Source organism: Medicago sativa, chromosome 6 (assembly GCF_051527215.1).
Source record: "Medicago sativa cultivar Bolivia chromosome 6, Bolivia_mono, whole genome shotgun sequence".
Lineage (NCBI taxonomy): Eukaryota > Viridiplantae > Streptophyta > Magnoliopsida > Fabales > Fabaceae > Medicago > Medicago sativa.
This window is the reverse complement of record NC_140754.1, coordinates 48,957,863-48,983,908: the sequence shown is the minus strand read 5'-3', so window position 1 is coordinate 48,983,908 and position 26,046 is coordinate 48,957,863.

Below are 26,046 nucleotides of genomic sequence, written 5' to 3'. Positions count from 1 at the left end.
ATGTGAACCTATTTGGCTTGAAATTCGCTAAAATGAAAGTATTGAAATGACTTTTGTCGCGAAAATGAAATGTTAGCCTATGTGGTTAGAAGTTTGATAAACAGTGAACTTGTCCCTCGATGTCCCTTGATGCGAAACATGATATGTGAACCTATTTGGTTTCATATTCGGAAAAATGAAAGTATTGGAATGACTTTGTCGCGAAAATGAGATTTTAGCCTATTTTAGCCTATATGGTTAGAAGTTTGATAAAGGTTGAACTTGTCCCTCGATCTCCCTTGATACGAAACATGATATGTGAACCTATTTGGTTTTGTATTCGGCAAAATAAAATTATTTGAATGACCATTGTCCCAAAAATGAGATTTTAGCCTATATGGTTAAAAGTTTGATAAATATTAATGTTGAATTTGTCCCACGATGTCCTTTATTCCGTAACATAATATTTGAAACAATTTCGTTTTAAATTTGGTAAATAGAAAGTCATGAGATGACCCTTATCGCGAATACGAGATTTTAGCTTATATTGTTACATGTTTGTTAAATATGAAGGTTGAACATGTCCCTCGATGTCCCTTGATGCGAAACATGATATGTGAACCTATTTGGTTTGAAATTCGGTAAAATGAAAGTATTGAAATGACCCTTGTCGCGAAAATGAAATGTTAGCCTATGTGGTTAGAAGTTTGATAAACAGTGAACATGTCCCTCGATGTCTCTTGATGCGAAACATGATATGTGAACCTATTTGGTTTTATATTCGGAAAAATGAAAGTGTTGGAATGACTTTGTCGCGAAAATGAGATTTTAGCCTATATGGTTAGAAGTTTGATAAAGGTTGAACTTGTCCCTCGATCTCCCTTGATACGAAACATGATATGTGAACCTATTTGGTTTTGTATTCGGCAAAATGAAATTATTTGAATGACCATTTTCCCAAAAATGAGATTTTAGCCTATATGGTTAAAAGTTTGATAAATATTAATGTAGAATTTGTCCCTCGATGTCCTTTATTGCGTACCATAATATTTGAACCAATTTCGTTTTAAATTTGGTAAATAGAAAGTAATGAGATGACCCTTATCGCGAAAACGAGATTTTAACTTATATTGTTACATGTCTGTTAAATATGAAGGTTGAACATGTCCCTCGATGTCCCTTGATGCGAAACATGATATGTGAACCTATTTGGCTTGAAATTCGCTAAAATGAAAGTATTGAAATGACCCTTGTCGCGAAAATGAAATGTTAGCCTATGTGGTTAGAAGTTTGATAAACAGTGAACATGTCCCTCGACTTGATGCGAAACATGATATGTGAACCTATTTGGTTTTATATTCGGAAAAATGAAAGTGTTGGAATGACTTTGTCGCGAAAATGAGATTTTAGCCTATATGGTTAGAAGTTTGATAAAGGTTGAACTTGTCCCTCGATCTCCCTTGATACGAAACATGATATGTGAACCTATTTGGTTTTGTATTCGGCAAAACAAAATTATTTGAATGACCATTGTCCCAAAAATGAGATTTTAGCCTATATGGTTAAAAGTTTGATAAATATTAATGTTGAATTTGTCCCACGATGTCCTTTATTCCGTAACATAATATTTAAAACAATTTCGTTTTAAATTTGGTAAATAGAAAGTCATGAGATGACCCTTATCGCGAATACGAGATTTTAGCTTATATTGTTACATGTTTGTTAAATATGAAGGTTGAACATGTCCCTCGATGTCCCTTGATGCGAAACATGATATGTGAACCTATTTGGTTTGAAATTCGGTAAAATGAAAGTATTGAAATGACCCTTGTCGCGAAAATGAAATGTTAGCCTATGTGGTTAGAAGTTTGATAAACAGTGAACATGTCCCTCGATGTCTCTTGATGCGAAACATGATATGTGAACCTATTTGGTTTTATATTCGGAAAAATGAAAGTGTTGGAATGACTTTGTCGCGAAAATGAGATTTTAGCCTATATGGTTAGAAGTTTGATAAAGGTTGAACTTGTCCCTCGATCTCCCTTGATACGAAACATGATATGTGAACCTATTTGGTTTTGTATTCGGCAAAATGAAATTATTTGAATGACCATTTTCCCAAAAATGAGATTTTAGCCTATATGGTTAAAAGTTTGATAAATATTAATGTAGAATTTGTCCCTCGATGTCCTTTATTGCGTACCATAATATTTGAACCAATTTCGTTTTAAATTTGGTAAATAGAAAGTAATGAGATGACCCTTATCGCGAAAACGAGATTTTAGCTTATATTGTTACATGTCTGTTAAATATGAAGGTTGAACATGTCCCTCGATGTCCCTTGATGCGAAACATGATATGTGAACCTATTTGGCTTGAAATTCGCTAAAATGAAAGTATTGAAATGACCCTTGTCGCGAAAATGAAATGTTAGCCTATGTGGTTAGAAGTTTGATAAACAGTGAACATGTCCCTCGACTTGATGCGAAACATGATATGTGAACCTATTTGGTTTTATATTCGGAAAAATGAAAGTGTTGGAATGACTTTGTCGCGAAAATGAGATTTTAGCCTATATGGTTAGAAGTTTGATAAAGGTTGAACTTGTCCCTCGATCTCCCTTGATACGAAACATGATATGTGAACCTATTTGGTTTTGTATTCGGCAAAATAAAATTATTTGAATGACCATTGTCCCAAAAATGAGATTTTAGCCTATATGGTTAAAAGTTTGATAAATATTAATGTTGAATTTGTCCCACGATGTCCTTTATTCCGTAACATAATATTTGAAACAATTTCGTTTTAAATTTGGTAAATAGAAAGTCATGAGATGACCCTTATCGCGAATACGAGATTTTAGCTTATATTGTTACATGTTTGTTAAATATGAAGGTTGAACATGTCCCTCGATGTCCCTTGATGCGAAACATGATATGTGAACCTATTTGGTTTGAAATTCGGTAAAATGAAAGTATTGAAATGACCCTTGTCGCGAAAATGAAATGTTAGCCTATGTGGTTAGAAGTTTGATAAACAGTGAACATGTCCCTCGATGTCTCTTGATGCGAAACATGATATGTGAACCTATTTGGTTTTATATTCGGAAAAATGAAAGTGTTGGAATGACTTTGTCGCGAAAATGAGATTTTAGCCTATATGGTTAGAAGTTTGATAAAGGTTGAACTTGTCCCTCGATCTCCCTTGATACGAAACATGATATGTGAACCTATTTGGTTTTGTATTCGGCAAAATGAAATTATTTGAATGACCATTTTCCCAAAAATGAGATTTTAGCCTATATGGTTAAAAGTTTGATAAATATTAATGTAGAATTTGTCCCTCGATGTCCTTTATTGCGTACCATAATATTTGAACCAATTTCGTTTTAAATTTGGTAAATAGAAAGTAATGAGATGACCCTTATCGCGAAAACGAGATTTTAGCTTATATTGTTACATGTCTGTTAAATATGAAGGTTGAACATGTCCCTCGATGTCCCTTGATGCGAAACATGATTTGTGAACCTATTTGGCTTGAAATTCGCTAAAATGAAAGTATTGAAATGACCCTTGTCGCGAAAATGAAATGTTAGCCTATGTGGTTAGAAGTTTGATAAACAGTGAACATGTCCCTCGACTTGATGCGAAACATGATATGTGAACCTATTTGGTTTTATATTCGGAAAAATGAAAGTGTTGGAATGACTTTGTCGCGAAAATGAGATTTTAGCCTATATGGTTAGAAGTTTGATAAAGGTTGAACTTGTCCCTCGATCTCCCTTGATACGAAACATGATATGTGAACCTATTTGGTTTTGTATTCGGCAAAATAAAATTATTTGAATGACCATTGTCCCAAAAATGAGATTTTAGCCTATATGGTTAAAAGTTTGATAAATATTAATGTTGAATTTGTCCCACGATGTCCTTTATTCCGTAACATAATATTTGAAACAATTTCGTTTTAAATTTGGTAAATAGAAAGTCATGAGATGACCCTTATCGCGAATACGAGATTTTAGCTTATATTGTTACATGTTTGTTAAATATGAAGGTTGAACATGTCCCTCGATGTCCCTTGATGCGAAACATGATATGTGAACCTATTTGGTTTGAAATTCGGTAAAATGAAAGTATTGAAATGACCCTTGTCGCGAAAATGAAATGTTAGCCTATGTGGTTAGAAGTTTGATAAACAGTGAACATGTCCCTCGATGTCTCTTGATGCGAAACATGATATGTGAACCTATTTGGTTTTATATTCGGAAAAATGAAAGTGTTGGAATGACTTTGTCGCGAAAATGAGATTTTAGCCTATATGGTTAGAAGTTTGATAAAGGTTGAACTTGTCCCTCGATCTCCCTTGATACGAAACATGATATGTGAACCTATTTGGTTTTGTATTCGGCAAAATGAAATTATTTGAATGACCATTTTCCCAAAAATGAGATTTTAGCCTATATGGTTAAAAGTTTGATAAATATTAATGTAGAATTTGTCCCTCGATGTCCTTTATTGCGTACCATAATATTTGAACCAATTTCGTTTTAAATTTGGTAAATAGAAAGTAATGAGATGACCCTTATCGCGAAAACGAGATTTTAGCTTATATTGTTACATGTCTGTTAAATATGAAGGTTGAACATGTCCCTCGATGTCCCTTGATGCGAAACATGATATGTGAACCTATTTGGCTTGAAATTCGCTAAAATGAAAGTATTGAAATGACCCTTGTCGCGAAAATGAAATGTTAGCCTATGTGGTTAGAAGTTTGATAAACAGTGAACATGTCCCTCGACTTGATGCGAAACATGATATGTGAACCTATTTGGTTTTATATTCGGAAAAATGAAAGTGTTGGAATGACTTTGTCGCGAAAATGAGATTTTAGCCTATATGGTTAGAAGTTTGATAAAGGTTGAACTTGTCCCTCGATCTCCCTTGATACGAAACATGATATGTGAACCTATTTGGTTTTGTATTCGGCAAAACAAAATTATTTGAATGACCATTGTCCCAAAAATGAGATTTTAGCCTATATGGTTAAAAGTTTGATAAATATTAATGTTGAATTTGTCCCACGATGTCCTTTATTCCGTAACATAATATTTGAAACAATTTCGTTTTAAATTTGGTAAATAGAAAGTCATGAGATGACCCTTATCGCGAATACGAGATTTTAGCTTATATTGTTACATGTTTGTTAAATATGAAGGTTGAACATGTCCCTCGATGTCCCTTGATGCGAAACATGATATGTGAACCTATTTGGTTTGAAATTCGGTAAAATGAAAGTATTGAAATGACCCTTGTCGCGAAAATGAAATGTTAGCCTATGTGGTTAGAAGTTTGATAAACAGTGAACATGTCCCTCGATGTCTCTTGATGCGAAACATGATATGTGAACCTATTTGGTTTTATATTCGGAAAAATGAAAGTGTTGGAATGACTTTGTCGCGAAAATGAGATTTTAGCCTATATGGTTAGAAGTTTGATAAAGGTTGAACTTGTCCCTCGATCTCCCTTGATACGAAACATGATATGTGAACCTATTTGGTTTTGTATTCGGCAAAATAAAATTATTTGAATGACCATTGTCCCAAAAATGAGATTTTAGCCTATATGGTTAAAAGTTTGATAAATATTAATGTTGAATTTGTCCCACGATGTCCTTTATTCCGTAACATAATATTTGAAACAATTTCGTTTTAAATTTGGTAAATAGAAAGTCATGAGATGACCCTTATCGCGAATACGAGATTTTAGCTTATATTGTTACATGTTTGTTAAATATGAAGGTTGAACATGTCCCTCGATGTCCCTTGATGCGAAACATGATATGTGAACCTATTTGGTTTGAAATTCGGTAAAATGAAAGTATTGAAATGACCCTTGTCGCGAAAATGAAATGTTAGCCTATGTGGTTAGAAGTTTGATAAACAGTGAACATGTCCCTCGATGTCTCTTGATGCGAAACATGATATGTGAACCTATTTGGTTTTATATTCGGAAAAATGAAAGTGTTGGAATGACTTTGTCGCGAAAATGAGATTTTAGCCTATATGGTTAGAAGTTTGATAAAGGTTGAACTTGTCCCTCGATCTCCCTTGATACGAAACATGATATGTGAACCTATTTGGTTTTGTATTCGGCAAAACAAAATTATTTGAATGACCATTGTCCCAAAAATGAGATTTTAGCCTATATGGTTAAAAGTTTGATAAATATTAATGTTGAATTTGTCCCACGATGTCCTTTATTCCGTAACATAATATTTAAAACAATTTCGTTTTAAATATGGTAAATAGAAAGTCATGAGATGACCCTTATCGCGAATACGAGATTTTAGCTTATATTGTTACATGTTTGTTAAATATGAAGGTTGAACATGTCCCTCGATGTCCCTTGATGCGAAACATGATATGTGAACCTATTTGGTTTGAAATTCGGTAAAATGAAAGTATTGAAATGACCCTTGTCGCGAAAATGAAATGTTAGCCTATGTGGTTAGAAGTTTGATAAACAGTGAACATGTCCCTCGATGTCTCTTGATGCGAAACATGATATGTGAACCTATTTGGTTTTATATTCGGAAAAATGAAAGTGTTGGAATGACTTTGTCGCGAAAATGAGATTTTAGCCTATATGGTTAGAAGTTTGATAAAGGTTGAACTTGTCCCTCGATCTCCCTTGATACGAAACATGATATGTGAACCTATTTGGTTTTGTATTCGGCAAAATGAAATTATTTGAATGACCATTTTCCCAAAAATGAGATTTTAGCCTATATGGTTAAAAGTTTGATAAATATTAATGTAGAATTTGTCCCTCGATGTCCTTTATTGCGTACCATAATATTTGAACCAATTTCGTTTTAAATTTGGTAAATAGAAAGTAATGAGATGACCCTTATCGCGAAAACGAGATTTTAGCTTATATTGTTACATGTCTGTTAAATATGAAGGTTGAACATGTCCCTCGATGTCCCTTGATGCGAAACATGATATGTGAACCTATTTGGCTTGAAATTCGCTAAAATGAAAGTATTGAAATGACCCTTGTCGCGAAAATGAAATGTTAGCCTATGTGGTTAGAAGTTTGATAAACAGTGAACATGTCCCTCGACTTGATGCGAAACATGATATGTGAACCTATTTGGTTTTATATTCGGAAAAATGAAAGTGTTGGAATGACTTTGTCGCGAAAATGAGATTTTAGCCTATATGGTTAGAAGTTTGATAAAGGTTGAACTTGTCCCTCGATCTCCCTTGATACGAAACATGATATGTGAACCTATTTGGTTTTGTATTCGGCAAAATAAAATTATTTGAATGACCATTGTCCCAAAAATGAGATTTTAGCCTATATGGTTAAAAGTTTGATAAATATTAATGTTGAATTTGTCCCACGATGTCCTTTATTCCGTAACATAATATTTGAAACAATTTCGTTTTAAATTTGGTAAATAGAAAGTCATGAGATGACCCTTATCGCGAATACGAGATTTTAGCTTATATTGTTACATGTTTGTTAAATATGAAGGTTGAACATGTCCCTCGATGTCCCTTGATGCGAAACATGATATGTGAACCTATTTGGTTTGAAATTCGGTAAAATGAAAGTATTGAAATGACACTTGTCGCGAAAATGAAATGTTAGCCTATGTGGTTAGAAGTTTGATAAACAGTGAACATGTCCCTCGATGTCTCTTGATGCGAAACATGATATGTGAACCTATTTGGTTTTATATTCGGAAAAATGAAAGTGTTGGAATGACTTTGTCGCGAAAATGAGATTTTAGCCTATATGGTTAGAAGTTTGATAAAGGTTGAACTTGTCCCTCGATCTCCCTTGATACGAAACATGATATGTGAACCTATTTGGTTTTGTATTCGGCAAAATGAAATTATTTGAATGACCATTTTCCCAAAAATGAGATTTTAGCCTATATGGTTAAAAGTTTGATAAATATTAATGTAGAATTTGTCCCTCGATGTCCTTTATTGCGTACCATAATATTTGAACCAATTTCGTTTTAAATTTGGTAAATAGAAAGTAATGAGATGACCCTTATCGCGAAAACGAGATTTTAGCTTATATTGTTACATGTCTGTTAAATATGAAGGTTGAACATGTCCCTCGATGTCCCTTGATGCGAAACATGATATGTGAACCTATTTGGCTTGAAATTCGCTAAAATGAAAGTATTGAAATGACCCTTGTCGCGAAAATGAAATGTTAGCCTATGTGGTTAGAAGTTTGATAAACAGTGAACATGTCCCTCGACTTGATGCGAAACATGATATGTGAACCTATTTGGTTTTATATTCGGAAAAATGAAAGTGTTGGAATGACTTTGTCGCGAAAATGAGATTTTAGCCTATATGGTTAGAAGTTTGATAAAGGTTGAACTTGTCCCTCGATCTCCCTTGATACGAAACATGATATGTGAACCTATTTGGTTTTGTATTCGGCAAAATAAAATTATTTGAATGACCATTGTCCCAAAAATGAGATTTTAGCCTATATGGTTAAAAGTTTGATAAATATTAATGTTGAATTTGTCCCACGATGTCCTTTATTCCGTAACATAATATTTGAAACAATTTCGTTTTAAATTTGGTAAATAGAAAGTCATGAGATGACCCTTATCGCGAATACGAGATTTTAGCTTATATTGTTACATGTTTGTTAAATATGAAGGTTGAACATGTCCCTCGATGTCCCTTGATGCGAAACATGATATGTGAACCTATTTGGTTTGAAATTCGGTAAAATGAAAGTATTGAAATGACACTTGTCGCGAAAATGAAATGTTAGCCTATGTGGTTAGAAGTTTGATAAACAGTGAACATGTCCCTCGATGTCTCTTGATGCGAAACATGATATGTGAACCTATTTGGTTTTATATTCGGAAAAATGAAAGTGTTGGAATGACTTTGTCGCGAAAATGAGATTTTAGCCTATATGGTTAGAAGTTTGATAAAGGTTGAACTTGTCCCTCGATCTCCCTTGATACGAAACATGATATGTGAACCTATTTGGTTTTGTATTCGGCAAAATGAAATTATTTGAATGACCATTTTCCCAAAAATGAGATTTTAGCCTATATGGTTAAAAGTTTGATAAATATTAATGTAGAATTTGTCCCTCGATGTCCTTTATTGCGTACCATAATATTTGAACCAATTTCGTTTTAAATTTGGTAAATAGAAAGTAATGAGATGACCCTTATCGCGAAAACGAGATTTTAGCTTATATTGTTACATGTCTGTTAAATATGAAGGTTGAACATGTCCCTCGATGTCCCTTGATGCGAAACATGATTTGTGAACCTATTTGGCTTGAAATTCGCTAAAATGAAAGTATTGAAATGACCCTTGTCGCGAAAATGAAATGTTAGCCTATGTGGTTAGAAGTTTGATAAACAGTGAACATGTCCCTCGACTTGATGCGAAACATGATATGTGAACCTATTTGGTTTTATATTCGGAAAAATGAAAGTGTTGGAATGACTTTGTCGCGAAAATGAGATTTTAGCCTATATGGTTAGAAGTTTGATAAAGGTTGAACTTGTCCCTCGATCTCCCTTGATACGAAACATGATATGTGAACCTATTTGGTTTTGTATTCGGCAAAATAAAATTATTTGAATGACCATTGTCCCAAAAATGAGATTTTAGCCTATATGGTTAAAAGTTTGATAAATATTAATGTTGAATTTGTCCCACGATGTCCTTTATTCCGTAACATAATATTTGAAACAATTTCGTTTTAAATTTGGTAAATAGAAAGTCATGAGATGACCCTTATCGCGAATACGAGATTTTAGCTTATATTGTTACATGTTTGTTAAATATGAAGGTTGAACATGTCCCTCGATGTCCCTTGATGCGAAACATGATATGTGAACCTATTTGGTTTGAAATTCGGTAAAATGAAAGTATTGAAATGACCCTTGTCGCGAAAATGAAATGTTAGCCTATGTGGTTAGAAGTTTGATAAACAGTGAACATGTCCCTCGATGTCTCTTGATGCGAAACATGATATGTGAACCTATTTGGTTTTATATTCGGAAAAATGAAAGTGTTGGAATGACTTTGTCGCGAAAATGAGATTTTAGCCTATATGGTTAGAAGTTTGATAAAGGTTGAACTTGTCCCTCGATCTCCCTTGATACGAAACATGATATGTGAACCTATTTGGTTTTGTATTCGGCAAAATGAAATTATTTGAATGACCATTTTCCCAAAAATGAGATTTTAGCCTATATGGTTAAAAGTTTGATAAATATTAATGTAGAATTTGTCCCTCGATGTCCTTTATTGCGTACCATAATATTTGAACCAATTTCGTTTTAAATTTGGTAAATAGAAAGTAATGAGATGACCCTTATCGCGAAAACGAGATTTTAGCTTATATTGTTACATGTCTGTTAAATATGAAGGTTGAACATGTCCCTCGATGTCCCTTGATGCGAAACATGATATGTGAACCTATTTGGCTTGAAATTCGCTAAAATGAAAGTATTGAAATGACCCTTGTCGCGAAAATGAAATGTTAGCCTATGTGGTTAGAAGTTTGATAAACAGTGAACATGTCCCTCGACTTGATGCGAAACATGATATGTGAACCTATTTGGTTTTATATTCGGAAAAATGAAAGTGTTGGAATGACTTTGTCGCGAAAATGAGATTTTAGCCTATATGGTTAGAAGTTTGATAAAGGTTGAACTTGTCCCTCGATCTCCCTTGATACGAAACATGATATGTGAACCTATTTGGTTTTGTATTCGGCAAAATAAAATTATTTGAATGACCATTGTCCCAAAAATGAGATTTTAGCCTATATGGTTAAAAGTTTGATAAATATTAATGTTGAATTTGTCCCACGATGTCCTTTATTCCGTAACATAATATTTGAAACAATTTCGTTTTAAATTTGGTAAATAGAAAGTCATGAGATGACCCTTATCGCGAATACGAGATTTTAGCTTATATTGTTACATGTTTGTTAAATATGAAGGTTGAACATGTCCCTCGATGTCCCTTGATGCGAAACATGATATGTGAACCTATTTGGTTTGAAATTCGGTAAAATGAAAGTATTGAAATGACCCTTGTCGCGAAAATGAAATGTTAGCCTATGTGGTTAGAAGTTTGATAAACAGTGAACATGTCCCTCGATGTCTCTTGATGCGAAACATGATATGTGAACCTATTTGGTTTTATATTCGGAAAAATGAAAGTGTTGGAATGACTTTGTCGCGAAAATGAGATTTTAGCCTATATGGTTAGAAGTTTGATAAAGGTTGAACTTGTCCCTCGATCTCCCTTGATACGAAACATGATATGTGAACCTATTTGGTTTTGTATTCGGCAAAATGAAATTATTTGAATGACCATTTTTCCAAAAATGAGATTTTAGCCTATATGGTTAAAAGTTTGATAAATATTAATGTAGAATTTGTCCCTCGATGTCCTTTATTGCGTACCATAATATTTGAACCAATTTCGTTTTAAATTTGGTAAATAGAAAGTAATGAGATGACCCTTATCGCGAAAACGAGATTTTAGCTTATATTGTTACATGTCTGTTAAATATGAAGGTTGAACATGTCCCTCGATGTCCCTTGATGCGAAACATGATATGTGAACCTATTTGGCTTGAAATTCGCTAAAATGAAAGTATTGAAATGACCCTTGTCGCGAAAATGAAATGTTAGCCTATGTGGTTAGAAGTTTGATAAACAGTGAACATGTCCCTCGACTTGATGCGAAACATGATATGTGAACCTATTTGGTTTTATATTCGGAAAAATGAAAGTGTTGGAATGACTTTGTCGCGAAAATGAGATTTTAGCCTATATGGTTAGAAGTTTGATAAAGGTTGAACTTGTCCCTCGATCTCCCTTGATACGAAACATGATATGTGAACCTATTTGGTTTTGTATTCGGCAAAACAAAATTATTTGAATGACCATTGTCCCAAAAATGAGATTTTAGCCTATATGGTTAAAAGTTTGATAAATATTAATGTTGAATTTGTCCCACGATGTCCTTTATTCCGTAACATAATATTTGAAACAATTTCGTTTTAAATTTGGTAAATAGAAAGTCATGAGATGACCCTTATCGCGAATACGAGATTTTAGCTTATATTGTTACATGTTTGTTAAATATGAAGGTTGAACATGTCCCTCGATGTCCCTTGATGCGAAACATGATATGTGAACCTATTTGGTTTGAAATTCGGTAAAATGAAAGTATTGAAATGACCCTTGTCGCGAAAATGAAATGTTAGCCTATGTGGTTAGAAGTTTGATAAACAGTGAACATGTCCCTCGATGTCTCTTGATGCGAAACATGATATGTGAACCTATTTGGTTTTATATTCGGAAAAATGAAAGTGTTGGAATGACTTTGTCGCGAAAATGAGATTTTAGCCTATATGGTTAGAAGTTTGATAAAGGTTGAACTTGTCCCTCGATCTCCCTTGATACGAAACATGATATGTGAACCTATTTGGTTTTGTATTCGGCAAAATGAAATTATTTGAATGACCATTTTCCCAAAAATGAGATTTTAGCCTATATGGTTAAAAGTTTGATAAATATTAATGTAGAATTTGTCCCTCGATGTCCTTTATTGCGTACCATAATATTTGAACCAATTTCGTTTTAAATTTGGTAAATAGAAAGTAATGAGATGACCCTTATCGCGAAAACGAGATTTTAGCTTATATTGTTACATGTCTGTTAAATATGAAGGTTGAACATGTCCCTCGATGTCCCTTGATGCGAAACATGATATGTGAACCTATTTGGTTTGAAATTCGGTAAAATGAAAGTATTGAAATGACCCTTGTCGCGAAAATGAAATGTTAGCCTATGTGGTTAGAAGTTTGATAAACAGTGAACATGTCCCTCGATGTCTCTTGATGCGAAACATGATATGTGAACCTATTTGGTTTTATATTCGGAAAAATGAAAGTGTTGGAATGACTTTGTCGCGAAAATGAGATTTTAGCCTATATGGTTAGAAGTTTGATAAAGGTTGAACTTGTCCCTCGATCTCCCTTGATACGAAACATGATATGTGAACCTATTTGGTTTTGTATTCGGCAAAATGAAATTATTTGAATGACCATTTTCCCAAAAATGAGATTTTAGCCTATATGGTTAAAAGTTTGATAAATATTAATGTAGAATTTGTCCCTCGATGTCCTTTATTGCGTACCATAATATTTGAACCAATTTCGTTTTAAATTTGGTAAATAGAAAGTAATGAGATGACCCTTATCGCGAAAACGAGATTTTAGCTTATATTGTTACATGTCTGTTAAATATGAAGGTTGAACATGTCCCTCGATGTCCCTTGATGCGAAACATGATATGTGAACCTATTTGGCTTGAAATTCGCTAAAATGAAAGTATTGAAATGACCCTTGTCGCGAAAATGAAATGTTAGCCTATGTGGTTAGAAGTTTGATAAACAGTGAACATGTCCCTCGACTTGATGCGAAACATGATATGTGAACCTATTTGGTTTTATATTCGGAAAAATGAAAGTGTTGGAATGACTTTGTCGCGAAAATGAGATTTTAGCCTATATGGTTAGAAGTTTGATAAAGGTTGAACTTGTCCCTCGATCTCCCTTGATACGAAACATGATATGTGAACCTATTTGGTTTTGTATTCGGCAAAATAAAATTATTTGAATGACCATTGTCCCAAAAATGAGATTTTAGCCTATATGGTTAAAAGTTTGATAAATATTAATGTTGAATTTGTCCCACGATGTCCTTTATTCCGTAACATAATATTTGAAACAATTTCGTTTTAAATTTGGTAAATAGAAAGTCATGAGATGACCCTTATCGCGAATACGAGATTTTAGCTTATATTGTTACATGTTTGTTAAATATGAAGGTTGAACATGTCCCTCGATGTCCCTTGATGCGAAACATGATATGTGAACCTATTTGGTTTGAAATTCGGTAAAATGAAAGTATTGAAATGACCCTTGTCGCGAAAATGAAATGTTAGCCTATGTGGTTAGAAGTTTGATAAACAGTGAACATGTCCCTCGATGTCTCTTGATGCGAAACATGATATGTGAACCTATTTGGTTTTATATTCGGAAAAATGAAAGTGTTGGAATGACTTTGTCGCGAAAATGAGATTTTAGCCTATATGGTTAGAAGTTTGATAAAGGTTGAACTTGTCCCTCGATCTCCCTTGATACGAAACATGATATGTGAACCTATTTGGTTTTGTATTCGGCAAAATGAAATTATTTGAATGACCATTTTCCCAAAAATGAGATTTTAGCCTATATGGTTAAAAGTTTGATAAATATTAATGTAGAATTTGTCCCTCGATGTCCTTTATTGCGTACCATAATATTTGAACCAATTTCGTTTTAAATTTGGTAAATAGAAAGTAATGAGATGACCCTTATCGCGAAAACGAGATTTTAGCTTATATTGTTACATGTCTGTTAAATATGAAGGTTGAACATGTCCCTCGATGTCCCTTGATGCGAAACATGATATGTGAACCTATTTGGTTTGAAATTCGGTAAAATGAAAGTATTGAAATGACCCTTGTCGCGAAAATGAAATGTTAGCCTATGTGGTTAGAAGTTTGATAAACAGTGAACATGTCCCTCGATGTCTCTTGATGCGAAACATGATATGTGAACCTATTTGGTTTTATATTCGGAAAAATGAAAGTGTTGGAATGACTTTGTCGCGAAAATGAGATTTTAGCCTATATGGTTAGAAGTTTGATAAAGGTTGAACTTGTCCCTCGATCTCCCTTGATACGAAACATGATATGTGAACCTATTTGGTTTTGTATTCGGCAAAATGAAATTATTTGAATGACCATTTTCCCAAAAATGAGATTTTAGCCTATATGGTTAAAAGTTTGATAAATATTAATGTAGAATTTGTCCCTCGATGTCCTTTATTGCGTACCATAATATTTGAACCAATTTCGTTTTAAATTTGGTAAATAGAAAGTAATGAGATGACCCTTATCGCGAAAACGAGATTTTAGCTTATATTGTTACATGTCTGTTAAATATGAAGGTTGAACATGTCCCTCGATGTCCCTTGATGCGAAACATGATATGTGAACCTATTTGGCTTGAAATTCGCTAAAATGAAAGTATTGAAATGACCCTTGTCGCGAAAATGAAATGTTAGCCTATGTGGTTAGAAGTTTGATAAACAGTGAACATGTCCCTCGACTTGATGCGAAACATGATATGTGAACCTATTTGGTTTTATATTCGGAAAAATGAAAGTGTTGGAATGACTTTGTCGCGAAAATGAGATTTTAGCCTATATGGTTAGAAGTTTGATAAAGGTTGAACTTGTCCCTCGATCTCCCTTGATACGAAACATGATATGTGAACCTATTTGGTTTTGTATTCGGCAAAATAAAATTATTTGAATGACCATTGTCCCAAAAATGAGATTTTAGCCTATATGGTTAAAAGTTTGATAAATATTAATGTTGAATTTGTCCCACGATGTCCTTTATTCCGTAACATAATATTTGAAACAATTTCGTTTTAAATTTGGTAAATAGAAAGTCATGAGATGACCCTTATCGCGAATACGAGATTTTAGCTTATATTGTTACATGTTTGTTAAATATGAAGGTTGAACATGTCCCTCGATGTCCCTTGATGCGAAACATGATATGTGAACCTATTTGGTTTGAAATTCGGTAAAATGAAAGTATTGAAATGACCCTTGTCGCGAAAATGAAATGTTAGCCTATGTGGTTAGAAGTTTGATAAACAGTGAACATGTCCCTCGATGTCTCTTGATGCGAAACATGATATGTGAACCTATTTGGTTTTATATTCGGAAAAATGAAAGTGTTGGAATGACTTTGTCGCGAAAATGAGATTTTAGCCTATATGGTTAGAAGTTTGATAAAGGTTGAACTTGTCCCTCGATCTCCCTTGATACGAAACATGATATGTGAACCTATTTGGTTTTGTATTCGGCAAAATGAAATTATTTGAATGACCATTTTCCCAAAAATGAGATTTTAGCCTATATGGTTAAAAGTTTGATAAATATTAATGTAGAATTTGTCCCTCGATGTCCTTTATTGCGTACCATAATATTTGAACCAATTTCGTTTTAAATTTGGTAAATAGAAAGTAATGAGATGACCCTTATCGCGAAAACGAGATTTTAGCTTATATTGTTACATGTCTGTTAAATATGAAGGTTGAACATGTCCCTCGATGTCCCTTGATGCGAAACATGATATGTGAACCTATTTGGCTTGAAATTCGCTAAAATGAAAGTATTGAAATGACCCTTGTCGCGAAAATGAAATGTTAGCCTATGTGGTTAGAAGTTTGATAAACAGTGAACATGTCCCTCGACTTGATGCGAAACATGATATGTGAACCTATTTGGTTTTATATTCGGAAAAATGAAAGTGTTGGAATGACTTTGTCGCGAAAATGAGATTTTAGCCTATATGGTTAGAAGTTTGATAAAGGTTGAACTTGTCCCTCGATCTCCCTTGATACGAAACATGATATGTGAACCTATTTGGTTTTGTATTCGGCAAAACAAAATTATTTGAATGACCATTGTCCCAAAAATGAGATTTTAGCCTATATGGTTAAAAGTTTGATAAATATTAATGTTGAATTTGTCCCACGATGTCCTTTATTCCGTAACATAATATTTGAAACAATTTCGTTTTAAATTTGGTAAATAGAAAGTCATGAGATGACCCTTATCGCGAATACGAGATTTTAGCTTATATTGTTACATGTTTGTTAAATATGAAGGTTGAACATGTCCCTCGATGTCCCTTGATGCGAAACATGATATGTGAACCTATTTGGTTTGAAATTCGGTAAAATGAAAGTATTGAAATGACCCTTGTCGCGAAAATGAAATGTTAGCCTATGTGGTTAGAAGTTTGATAAACAGTGAACATGTCCCTCGATGTCTCTTGATGCGAAACATGATATGTGAACCTATTTGGTTTTATATTCGGAAAAATGAAAGTGTTGGAATGACTTTGTCGCGAAAATGAGATTTTAGCCTATATGGTTAGAAGTTTGATAAAGGTTGAACTTGTCCCTCGATCTCCCTTGATACGAAACATGATATGTGAACCTATTTGGTTTTGTATTCGGCAAAATGAAATTATTTGAATGACCATTTTCCCAAAAATGAGATTTTAGCCTATATGGTTAAAAGTTTGATAAATATTAATGTAGAATTTGTCCCTCGATGTCCTTTATTGCGTACCATAATATTTGAACCAATTTCGTTTTAAATTTGGTAAATAGAAAGTAATGAGATGACCCTTATCGCGAAAACGAGATTTTAGCTTATATTGTTACATGTCTGTTAAATATGAAGGTTGAACATGTCCCTCGATGTCCCTTGATGCGAAACATGATATGTGAACCTATTTGGTTTGAAATTCGGTAAAATGAAAGTATTGAAATGACCCTTGTCGCGAAAATGAAATGTTAGCCTATGTGGTTAGAAGTTTGATAAACAGTGAACATGTCCCTCGATGTCTCTTGATGCGAAACATGATATGTGAACCTATTTGGTTTTATATTCGGAAAAATGAAAGTGTTGGAATGACTTTGTCGCGAAAATGAGATTTTAGCCTATATGGTTAGAAGTTTGATAAAGGTTGAACTTGTCCCTCGATCTCCCTTGATACGAAACATGATATGTGAACCTATTTGGTTTTGTATTCGGCAAAATGAAATTATTTGAATGACCATTTTCCCAAAAATGAGATTTTAGCCTATATGGTTAAAAGTTTGATAAATATTAATGTAGAATTTGTCCCTCGATGTCCTTTATTGCGTACCATAATATTTGAACCAATTTCGTTTTAAATTTGGTAAATAGAAAGTAATGAGATGACCCTTATCGCGAAAACGAGATTTTAGCTTATATTGTTACATGTCTGTTAAATATGAAGGTTGAACATGTCCCTCGATGTCCCTTGATGCGAAACATGATTTGTGAACCTATTTGGCTTGAAATTCGCTAAAATGAAAGTATTGAAATGACCCTTGTCGCGAAAATGAAATGTTAGCCTATGTGGTTAGAAGTTTGATAAACAGTGAACATGTCCCTCGACTTGATGCGAAACATGATATGTGAACCTATTTGGTTTTATATTCGGAAAAATGAAAGTGTTGGAATGACTTTGTCGCGAAAATGAGATTTTAGCCTATATGGTTAGAAGTTTGATAAAGGTTGAACTTGTCCCTCGATCTCCCTTGATACGAAACATGATATGTGAACCTATTTGGTTTTGTATTCGGCAAAATAAAATTATTTGAATGACCATTGTCCCAAAAATGAGATTTTAGCCTGTATGGTTAAAAGTTTGATAAATATTAATGTTGAATTTGTCCCACGATGTCCTTTATTCCGTAACATAATATTTGAAACAATTTCGTTTTAAATTTGGTAAATAGAAAGTCATGAGATGACCCTTATCGCGAATACGAGATTTTAGCTTATATTGTTACATGTTTGTTAAATATGAAGGTTGAACATGTCCCTCGATGTCCCTTGATGCGAAACATGATATGTGAACCTATTTGGTTTGAAATTCGGTAAAATGAAAGTATTGAAATGACCCTTGTCGCGAAAATGAAATGTTAGCCTATGTGGTTAGAAGTTTGATAAACAGTGAACATGTCCCTCGATGTCTCTTGATGCGAAACATGATATGTGAACCTATTTGGTTTTATATTCGGAAAAATGAAAGTGTTGGAATGACTTTGTCGCGAAAATGAGATTTTAGCCTATATGGTTAGAAGTTTGATAAAGGTTGAACTTGTCCCTCGATCTCCCTTGATACGAAACATGATATGTGAACCTATTTGGTTTTGTATTCGGCAAAATGAAATTATTTGAATGACCATTTTCCCAAAAATGAGATTTTAGCCTATATGGTTAAAAGTTTGATAAATATTAATGTAGAATTTGTCCCTCGATGTCCTTTATTGCGTACCATAATATTTGAACCAATTTCGTTTTAAATTTGGTAAATAGAAAGTAATGAGATGACCCTTATCGCGAAAACGAGATTTTAGCTTATATTGTTACATGTCTGTTAAATATGAAGGTTGAACATGTCCCTCGATGTCCCTTGAAGCGAAACATGATATGTGAACCTATTTGGCTTGAAATTCGCTAAAATGAAAGTATTGAAATGACCCTTGTCGCGAAAATGAAATGTTAGCCTATGTGGTTAGAAGTTTGATAAACAGTGAACATGTCCCTCGACTTGATGCGAAACATGATATGTGAACCTATTTGGTTTTATATTCGGAAAAATGAAAGTGTTGGAATGACTTTGTCGCGAAAATGAGATTTTAGCCTATATGGTTAGAAGTTTGATAAAGGTTGAACTTGTCCCTCGATCTCCCTTGATACGAAACATGATATGTGAACCTATTTGGTTTTGTATTCGGCAAAACAAAATTATTTGAATGACCATTGTCCCAAAAATGAGATTTTAGCCTATATGGTTAAAAGTTTGATAAATATTAATGTTGAATTTGTCCCACGATGTCCTTTATTCCGTAACATAATATTTGAAACAATTTCGTTTTAAATTTGGTAAATAGAAAGTCATGAGATGACCCTTATCGCGAATACGAGATTTTAGCTTATATTGTTACATGTTTGTTAAATATGAAGGTTGAACATGTCCCTCGATGTCCCTTGATGCGAAACATGATATGTGAACCTATTTGGTTTGAAATTCGGTAAAATGAAAGTATTGAAATGACCCTTGTCGCGAAAATGAAATGTTAGCCTATGTGGTTAGAAGTTTGATAAACAGTGAACATGTCCCTCGATGTCTCTTGATGCGAAACATGATATGTGAACCTATTTGGTTTTATATTCGGAAAAATGAAAGTGTTGGAATGACTTTGTCGCGAAAATGAGATTTTAGCCTATATGGTTAGAAGTTTGATAAAGGTTGAACTTGTCCCTCGATCTCCCTTGATACGAAACATGATATGTGAACCTATTTGGTTTTGTATTCGGCAAAATGAAATTATTTGAATGACCATTTTCCCAAAAATGAGATTTTAGCCTATATGGTTAAAAGTTTGATAAATATTAATGTAGAATTTGTCCCTCGATGTCCTTTATTGCGTACCATAATATTTGAACCAATTTCGTTTTAAATTTGGTAAATAGAAAGTAATGAGATGACCCTTATCGCGAAAACGAGATTTTAGCTTATATTGTTACATGTCTGTTAAATATGAAGGTTGAACATGTCCCTCGATGTCCCTTGATGCGAAACATGATATGTGAACCTATTTGGCTTGAAATTCGCTAAAATGAAAGTATTGAAATGACCCTTGTCGCGAAAATGAAATGTTAGCCTATGTGGTTAGAAGTTTGATAAACAGTGAACATGTCCCTCGACTTGATGCGAAACATGATATGTGAACCTATTTGGTTTTATATTCGGAAAAATGAAAGTGTTGGAATGACTTTGTCGCGAAAATGAGATTTTAGCCTATATGGTTAGAAGTTTGATAAAGGTTGAACTTGTCCCTCGATCTCCCTTGATACGAAACATGATATGTGAACCTATTTGGTTTTGTATTCGGCAAAATAAAATTATTTGAATGACCATTGTCCCAAAAATGAGATTTTAGCCTATATGGTTAAAAGTTTGATAAATATTAATGTTGAATTTGTCCCACGATGTCCTTTATTCCGTAACATAATATTTGAAACAATTTCGTTTTAAATTTGGTAAATAGAAAGTCATGAGATGACCCTTATCGCGAATACGAGATTTTAGCTTATATTGTTACATGTTTGTTAAATATGAAGGTTGAACATGTCCCTCGATGTCCCTTGATGCGAAACATGATATGTGAACCTATTTGGTTTGAAATTCGGTAAAATGAAAGTATTGAAATGACCCTTGTCGCGAAAATGAAATGTTAGCCTATGTGGTTAGAAGTTTGATAAACAGTGAACATGTCCCTCGATGTCTCTTGATGCGAAACATGATATGTGAACCTATTTGGTTTTATATTCGGAAAAATGAAAGTGTTGGAATGACTTTGTCGCGAAAATGAGATTTTAGCCTATATGGTTAGAAGTTTGATAAAGGTTGAACTTGTCCCTCGATCTCCCTTGATACGAAACATGATATGTGAACCTATTTGGTTTTGTATTCGGCAAAATGAAATTATTTGAATGACCATTTTCCCAAAAATGAGATTTTAGCCTATATGGTTAAAAGTTTGATAAATATTAATGTAGAATTTGTCCCTCGATGTCCTTTATTGCGTACCATAATATTTGAACCAATTTCGTTTTAAATTTGGTAAATAGAAAGTAATGAGATGACCCTTATCGCGAAAACGAGATTTTAGCTTATATTGTTACATGTCTGTTAAATATGAAGGTTGAACATGTCCCTCGATGTCCCTTGATGCGAAACATGATTTGTGAACCTATTTGGCTTGAAATTCGCTAAAATGAAAGTATTGAAATGACCCTTGTCGCGAAAATGAAATGTTAGCCTATGTGGTTAGAAGTTTGATAAACAGTGAACATGTCCCTCGACTTGATGCGAAACATGATATGTGAACCTATTTGGTTTTATATTCGGAAAAATGAAAGTGTTGGAATGACTTTGTCGCGAAAATGAGATTTTAGCCTATATGGTTAGAAGTTTGATAAAGGTTGAACTTGTCCCTCGATCTCCCTTGATACGAAACATGATATGTGAACCTATTTGGTTTTGTATTCGGCAAAATAAAATTATTTGAATGACCATTGTCCCAAAAATGAGATTTTAGCCTATATGGTTAAAAGTTTGATAAATATTAATGTTGAATTTGTCCCACGATGTCCTTTATTCCGTAACATAATATTTGAAACAATTTCGTTTTAAATTTGGTAAATAGAAAGTCATGAGATGACCCTTATCGCGAATACGAGATTTTAGCTTATATTGTTACATGTTTGTTAAATATGAAGGTTGAACATGTCCCTCGATGTCCCTTGATGCGAAACATGATATGTGAACCTATTTGGTTTGAAATTCGGTAAAATGAAAGTATTGAAATGACCCTTGTCGCGAAAATGAAATGTTAGCCTATGTGGTTAGAAGTTTGATAAACAGTGAACATGTCCCTCGATGTCTCTTGATGCGAAACATGATATGTGAACCTATTTGGTTTTATATTCGGAAAAATGAAAGTGTTGGAATGACTTTGTCGCGAAAATGAGATTTTAGCCTATATGGTTAGAAGTTTGATAAAGGTTGAACTTGTCCCTCGATCTCCCTTGATACGAAACATGATATGTGAACCTATTTGGTTTTGTATTCGGCAAAATGAAATTATTTGAATGACCATTTTCCCAAAAATGAGATTTTAGCCTATATGGTTAAAAGTTTGATAAATATTAATGTAGAATTTGTCCCTCGATGTCCTTTATTGCGTACCATAATATTTGAACCAATTTCGTTTTAAATTTGGTAAATAGAAAGTAATGAGATGACCCTTATCGCGAAAACGAGATTTTAGCTTATATTGTTACATGTCTGTTAAATATGAAGGTTGAACATGTCCCTCGATGTCCCTTGATGCGAAACATGATTTGTGAACCTATTTGGCTTGAAATTCGCTAAAATGAAAGTATTGAAATGACCCTTGTCGCGAAAATGAAATGTTAGCCTATGTGGTTAGAAGTTTGATAAACAGTGAACATGTCCCTCGACTTGATGCGAAACATGATATGTGAACCTATTTGGTTTTATATTCGGAAAAATGAAAGTGTTGGAATGACTTTGTCGCGAAAATGAGATTTTAGCCTATATGGTTAGAAGTTTGATAAAGGTTGAACTTGTCCCTCGATCTCCCTTGATACGAAACATGATATGTGAACCTATTTGGTTTTGTATTCGACAAAATGAAATTATTTGAATGACCATTTTCCCAAAAATGAGATTTTAGCCTATATGGTTAAAAGTTTGATAAATATTAATGTTGAATTTGTCCCTCGATGTCCTTTATTGCGTACCATAATATTTGAACCAATTTCGTTTTAAATTTGGTAAATAGAAAGTAATGAGATGACCCTTATCGCGAAAACGAGATTTTAGCTTATATTGTTACATGTCTGTTAAATATGAAGGTTTAACATGTCCCTCGATGTCCCTTGATGCGAAACATGATATGTGAACCTATTTGGCTTGAAATTCGCTAAAATGAAAGTATTGAAATGACTTTTGTCGCGAAAATGAAATGTTAGCCTATGTGGTTAGAAGTTTGATAAACAGTGAACTTGTCCCTCGATGTCCCTTGATGCGAAACATGATATGTGAACCTATTTGGTTTCATATTCGGAAAAATGAAAGTATTGGAATGACTTTGTCGCGAAAATGAGATTTTAGCCTATTTTAGCCTATATGGTTAGAAGTTTTATAAAGGTTGAACTTGTCCCTCGATCTCCCTTGATACGAAACATGATATGTGAACCTATTTGGTTTTGTATTCGGCAAAATGAAATTATTTGAATGACCATTGTCCCAAAAATGAGATTTTAGCCTATATGGTTAAAAGTTTGATAAATATTAATATTGAATTTGTCCCTCGATGTTCTTTATTGCGTAACATAATATTTGAACCAATTTGGTTTTAAATTTGGTAAATAGAAAGTAATGAGATGACCCTTATCGCGAAAACGAGATTTTAGCTTATATTGTTACATGTTTGTTAAATATGAAGGTTGAACATGTCCCTCGATGTCCCTTGATGCGAAACATGATATGTGAACCTATTTGGTTTCATATTCGGAAAAATGAAAGTATTGGAATGACTTTGTCGCGAAAATGAGATTTTAGCCTATATGGTTAGAAGTTTTATAAAGGTTGAACTTGTCCCTCGATCTCCCTTGATACGAAACATGATATGTGAACCTATTTGGTTTTGTATTCGGCAAAATAAAATTATTTGAATGACCATTGTCCCAAAAATGAGATTTTAGCCTATATGGTTAAAAGTTTGATAAATATTAATGTTGAATTTGTCCCTCGATGTCCTTTATTGCGTACCATAATATTTGAACCAATTTCGTTTTAAATTTGGTAAATAGAAAGTAATGAGATGACCCTTATCGCGAAAACGAGATTTTAGCTTATATTGTTACATGTCTGTTAAATATGAAGGTTGAACATGTCCCTCGATGTCCCTTGATGCGAAACATGATATGTGAACCTATTTGGTTTGAAATTCGGTAAAATGAAAGTATTGAAATGACCCTTGTCGCGAAAATGAAATGTTAGCCTATGTGGTTAGAAGTTTGATAAACAGTGAACATGTCCCTCGACTTGATGCGAAACATGATATGTGAACCTATTTGGTTTTAAATTCGGAAAAATGAAAGTGTTGGAATGACTTTGTCGCGAAAATGAGATTTTAGCCTATATGGTTAGAAGTTTGATAAAAGTTGAACTTGTCCCTCGATCTCCCTTGATACGAAACATGATATGTGAACCTATTTGGTTTTGTATTCGGCAAAATGAAATTATTTGAATGACCATTTTCCCAAAAATGAGATTTTAGCCTATATGGTTAAAAGTTTGATAAATATTAATGTTGAATTTGTCCCTCGACGTCCTTTATTGCGTACCATAATATTTGAACCAATTTCGTTTTAAATTTGGTAAATAGAAAGTAATGAGATGACCCTTATCGCGAAAACGAGATTTTAGCTTATATTGTTACATGTCTGTTAAATATGAAGGTTGAACATGTCCCTCGATGTCCCTTGATGCGAAACATGATATGTGAACCTATTTGGTTTGAAATTCGGTAAAATGAAAGTATTGAAATGACCCTTGTCGCGAAAATGAAATGTTAGCCTATGTGGTTAGAAGTTTGATAAACAGTGAACATGTCTCTCGACTTGATGCGAAACATGATATGTGAACCTATTTGGTTTTATATTCGGAAAAATGAAAGTGTTGGAATGACTTTTTCGCGAAAATGAGATTTTAGCCTATATGGTTAGAAGTTTGATAAAGGTTGAACTTGTCCCTCGTTCTCCCTTGATACGAAACATGATATGTGAACCTATTTGGTTTTGTATTCGACAAAATGAAATTATTTGAATGACCATTTTCCCAAAAATGAGATTTTAGCCTATATGGTTAAAAGTTTGATAAATATTAATGTTGAATTTGTCCCTCGATGTCCTTTATTGCTTACCATAATATTTGAACCAATTTCGTTTTAAATTTGGTAAATAGAAAGTAATGAGATGACCCTTATCGCGAAAACGAGATTTTAGCTTATATTGTTACATGTCTGTTAAATATGAAGGTTGAACATGTCCCTCGATGTCCCTTGATGCGAAACATGATATGTGAACCTATTTGGCTTGAAATTCGCTAAAATGAAAGTATTGAAATGACCCTTGTCGCGAAAATGAAATGTTAGCCTATGTGGTTAGAAGTTTGATAAACAGTGAACATGTCCCTCGACTTGATGCGAAACATGATATGTGAACCTATTTGGTTTTATATTCGGAAAAATGAAAGTGTTGGAATGACTTTGTCGCGAAAATGAGATTTTAGCCTATATGGTTAGAAGTTTGATAAAGGTTGAACTTGTCCCTCGATCTCCCTTGATACGAAACATGATATGTGAACCTATTTGGTTTTGTATTCGACAAAATGAAATTATTTGAATGACCATTTTCCCAAAAATGAGATTTTAGCCTATATGGTTAAAAGTTTGATAAATATTAATGTTGAATTTGTCCCTCGATGTCCTTTATTGCGTACCATAATATTTGAACCAATTTCGTTTTAAATTTGGTAAATAGAAAGTAATGAGATGACCCTTATCGCGAAAACGAGATTTTAGCTTATATTGTTACATGTCTGTTAAATATGAAGGTTGAACATGTCCCTCGATGTCCCTTGATGCGAAACATGATATGTGAACCTATTTGGCTTGAAATTCGCTAAAAT